The sequence below is a fragment of the Schistocerca piceifrons genome, unplaced genomic scaffold, assembly GCF_021461385.2.
Source record: "Schistocerca piceifrons isolate TAMUIC-IGC-003096 unplaced genomic scaffold, iqSchPice1.1 HiC_scaffold_961, whole genome shotgun sequence".
NCBI classification, from domain to species: Eukaryota; Metazoa; Arthropoda; class Insecta; order Orthoptera; family Acrididae; genus Schistocerca; species Schistocerca piceifrons.
Window position 1 is genome coordinate 475,001 of NW_025729236.1, and position 5,000 is coordinate 480,000.

The following is a 5,000-nucleotide window of genomic DNA, read 5'->3' on the forward strand; positions in this document are numbered from 1 at the left end:
CGGGTTCCGAAAACCAACAAAATAGAACCGAGGTCCTATTCCATTATTCCATGCACACAGTATTCAGGCGGGCTTGCCTGCTTTAAGCACTCTAATTTGTTCAAAGTAAACGTGCCGGCCCACCGAGACACTCAATAAAGAGCACCCTGGTAGGATTTCAACGGGGTCCGCCTCGGGACGCACGAGCACGCACGAGGCGGTCGCACGCCTTCGGCTCGCCCCACCGGCAGGACGTCCCACGATACATGCCAGTTAAACACCGACGGGCGGTGAACCAACAGCGTGGGACACAAATCCAACTACGAGCTTTTTAACCGCAACAACTTTAATATACGCTATTGGAGCTGGAATTACCGCGGCTGCTGGCACCAGACTTGCCCTCCAATAGATACTCGTTAAAGGATTTAACGTGTACTCATTCCGATTACGGGGCCTCGGATGAGTCCCGTATCGTTATTTTTCGTCACTACCTCCCCGTGCCGGGAGTGGGTAATTTGCGCGCCTGCTGCCTTCCTTGGATGTGGTAGCTGTTTCTCAGGCTCCCTCTCCGGAATCGAACCCTGATTCCCCGTTACCCGTTACAACCATGGTAGGCGCAGAACCTACCATCGACAGTTGATAAGGCAGACATTTGAAAGATGCGTCGCCGGTACGAGGACCGTGCGATCAGCCCAAAGTTATTCAGAGTCACCAAGGCAAACGGACCGGACGAGCCGACCGATTGGTTTTGATCTAATAAAAGCGTCCCTTCCATCTCTGGTCGGGACTCTGTTTGCATGTATTAGCTCTAGAATTACCACAGTTATCCAAGTAACGTGGGTACGATCTAAGGAACCATAACTGATTTAATGAGCCATTCGCGGTTTCACCTTAATGCGGCTTGTACTGAGACATGCATGGCTTAATCTTTGAGACAAGCATATGACTACTGGCAGGATCAACCAGGGAGCTGCGTCAACTAGAGCTGAGCAGCCGGCCGCCCGGGAGTGTGTCCCGGGGGCCCGCGCGAACACGCAAGCGTCCGCTCAATCATTCTGCAAACAGGAGGAGGCTGAGCTCCCCTGCACAATACACCTCGAAACCCTCTCAGGTCCCGGCGGCGCGCAGCGCCGTCCCAAGTACTTGGTCGGGTTCGAGAGAGGCGCAATCGCCCAGAGTTAGGCGAGTAGACGCTTTCGGTGCGACCACCCGTGCTCCCAACTGAGCTTGCCGCTGCCGACAGAGGCCCGGGAGCGTGCTGTCGTGGCATTGCCGGCGGGAGACAACACGCGCCACCTACGGTGACCGGCAGCTCCAACGCCAGCGCCACAGAAGGACAAAAGCCCCACTTGGGTGCCGAAGCGAACTCTCCCAGCACAGCGCACGCGCCAACACATCCGCACAGCTGCGATACAAACCACCAGCGAGAACCGCTGGGGCGACCGAGCAGCAGACGGCGTCGCGGCGCCGAGCGCCGGGCGGCGGCGCATCCTCAACGCACACAGTCCTCAATCGGACCAGCACACTGAAGATGTCCACCGCGCTTCGCACCGGGCCCGCGAGGACCTACTTTGGCCGCACGGCGCCGCGCGCAGGGTGCGCCGGCGCGCAGCTGCGACGCCTGCCGCGTCCGTCGGCCGGCGCGCCTGCCACTGGCCGCCCCCACCAGCCGGCTGTAGCGCGTGCGCCCACGCACCGCGCGGCCAGCACGCCGGGAGGCGCCCCCTCACCGGCCGGGGACGGTCCCACCCAGCCACCGCCGCGTATCGCTTCACACCCAGATGCCGTTCAGTTTCGTCGGCATGGTGGGTATCGCTGGAACAACCGGTTAGTACCTCAACCTACCGTCGCCATCACCGATTCACCCCTAGCGAGAACAACCGCACCACAACGGGTTACCATTTGTTCATTTGCGTAACTTCACCAGAAAACGTATGCGTCCATCGCCATTTGCAACTTCCACGATTATTGCATGCCTGTGTCAGGTGTCACACCACACTACGTCTGCCCACATACACGCAACAAAATGTGCACGCCTAGACAATACGTGGAAGGTGGCCCCCGTACGTATGCGATGTCCATTGCTCGAACGACTGTCAACCGGCCTCTGTAGCATGTCGCAGATATGGAACGCGGTGCACCATGCTATCACGGTGTGTGAGGAGAGACGACTAGGTCCGAATACATCAACAGACAGCTCATGCTGATCGCCATCCACGGCGTCCGTTCCTCCCACACGTCTCTATGGCGTACCACACTGCAATCCAGCTGTCATAGGGAGACGACACGTAGCTGCGTGCACAATATTTGCACTGTATGGTCCGCCGTTTTTGGGCGCAGTCGTTGTACGGTCACACATGTGCCACGATGTATCATTCAGTACATAAGGACGAATGTGCAGTACAGATTGTGGTTTACGCGTACGACATCAGCGGACAGTTGACACAGGCCGCACCACAACGTAGCCTGAGTACGTCGCATGCGAAGGGCATTGAACATGCAAACTTCTCACCAACCAGCTTGCGAAGGCAGGGGGCAAGGTGGGGACGTGGGGAGGTGTGGGGGGGGGGGGGGGGCGCGGCATGTACGTCCTGCTGCCATCCACATTACAGTGTACAGCAGGAGCATGTGGAAAGTCAGCAAGACTTGCAAGGTGTTTAACATGAAGCGATACACAGGGGAGCGGGCAGTGCGAGTAGCGAACTATATTGCGAGGGTTGCGGGTGGGCAACACTACACTAATTGAACGAGTCGTATAACAATTACAGAGCAGGTTTAGGCGACAACGTGGGTTACGTTAGCGGACAACGTGGGTTACGTTAGCGGACAACGTGGGTTACGTTAGCGGACAACGTGGGTTACGTTAGCGGACAACGTGGGTTACGTTAGCGGACAACGTGGGTTACGTTAGCGGACAACGTGGGTTACGTTAGCGGACAACGTGGGTTACGTTAAGGCACAACATGGGTTAGGTTAAGGCACAACATGGGTTAGGTTAAGGCACAACATGGGTTAGGTTAAGGCACAACATGGGTTAGGTTAAGGCACAACATGGGTTAGGTTAAGGCACAACATGGGTTAGGTTAAGGCACAACATGGGTTAGGTTAAGGCACAACATGGGTTAGGTTAAGGCACAACATGGGTTAGGTTAAGGCACAACATGGGTTAGGTTAAGGCACAACATGGGTTAGGTTAAGGCACAACATGGGTTAGGTTAAGGCACAACATGGGTTAGGTTAAGGCACAACATGGGTTAGGTTAAGGTACAACATGGGTTAGGTTAAGGTACAACATGGGTTAGGTTAAGGTACAACATAGGTTAGGTTAAGGTACAACATAGGTTAGGTTAAGGTACAACATAGGTTAGGTTAAGGTACAACATAGGTTAGGTTAAGGTACAACATAGGTTAGGTTAAGGTACAACATAGGTTAGGTTAAGGTACAACATAGGTTAGGTTAAGGTACAACATAGGTGAGGTTAAGGTACAACATAGGTTAGGTTAAGGTACAACATAGGTTAGGTTAAGGTACAACATAGGTTAGGTTAAGGTACAACATAGGTTAGGTTAAGGTACAACATAGGTTAGGTTAAGGTACAACATAGGTTAGGTTAAGGTACAACATAGGTTAGGTTAAGGTACAACATAGGTTAGGTTAAGGTACAACATAGGTTAGGTTAAGGTACAACATAGGTTAGGTTCGGTTACACGTTGTTGTAAGGAAAGGTGTAGGGGGGGGGGGGGGCGGGGGCGGCAGGTTCGTTGATAGTGATTATAGTAAGTGAATGCTTGTGACATGATCAGATTTGTCACGTCAGGATGCACCTTTGGCTTATTAGAGGCGGCGCTCCAATTCTATGCTTGTGTCACACCTGTGTCTTTGAGTCATGTCATTGTTTGTGCGCTGTGACAGGAGGTACTATTGTGATGTTGGGTGCACCGTTGTATAGGACATGTGTGGGTGTTGGTGCCTTATCTGCGCAATGGTGGATGTCGAAAGGGTGGGATATTCTATTTTCCGCATGGACCTCCTGGTCTGGTTGTGATAGTGTGGATTGTGTAATGTGGCGGAGAGGATGCACTGGATGTTGTTCCATGCTGGTGCTTACGTATTGTATGTGCGCCTGTTAGAAGCAGAGAGTGGTGCGTGATCAGAGTGTCTGGCTGACGTGTGGTTCCCATTGTGGGCAGACTCTTTCAGCATGTATACGGACAGTTGTATATATTTTCTGTAGTTTGATGGCTCTGCATTGATTACTAATCAGCGCCGTGTGTACGGGTAATCTGGTTCCAGTCCAAAATGTTCCATCTGTGTACATTAGTGACAAAGACTCCCCCCATGCAGTGGGGCTCGGTCTGTTATAACTCTTCCGCGTAATATATTTGCGCCACGTTTTTGCGACTGCGAGTGCGAGTGCGAGTGCGAGTGCGAGTGCAACGCGCATGGGGACCGACATGCTGATGGCTCGGTATCGGACGCCGTACAGTGAGCAACGCGATCGCGTCTCTCGCTCGTAAGTGGTACAGGTCGCGGCTCATGTATACGGACAGCGGGAATGTCGCATATTGGAAATAACTCTTCATGAAACGCAAGTTATAGGGGTGGATTGCACTTTACGAGTGCGGGAAACGTCCGCCGTTCATCCGCTGGAGGTGCGAGTTTGGCGGTTGGGGTGGTCCACGAACGGGTGCGGGTAGAGTCATTGCCGGTCCACGGCTTCGTGCGGCAGAGCCACTGGAGAATGGGTGCTATGGTCGACAGAGGCTGCAGGCTTTGTGGGTGGCGTCGAAAGGCGGGCACTGTGGCGCCATCGCTGTCTTAATCGGCTTGGCGTCGCATAGATGGCGGTATCGTCGTTGGAGGAGGTCATGTTGCGGGAGACCTACAGATGGCGGTATGTTTTGTGGTGCGGACGTAGTGTTGTCAGATGCGCATAGATGGCGGTATTGCATGTGGTGTCGCCCTATTTGCATAGATGGCGATACTGTTTTGCCGGCATGGGTGGCGTAGTTCCGTCGGA

General features: G+C 53.8%; 1 non-coding gene across 1 annotated transcript in view; it reads right to left on the reverse strand.

The window, feature by feature from the left end:
- LOC124774236 overlaps positions 1-948 on the reverse strand; it is a 1,909-nt gene extending 961 nt beyond the window's left edge. The window contains exon 1 of the ribosomal RNA XR_007015225.1: positions 1-948. This exon is cut by the window's left edge and continues 961 nt beyond it. This is a non-coding gene — a ribosomal RNA (small subunit ribosomal RNA).
- Between the last annotated feature and the right edge of the window lie 4,052 nt (positions 949-5,000).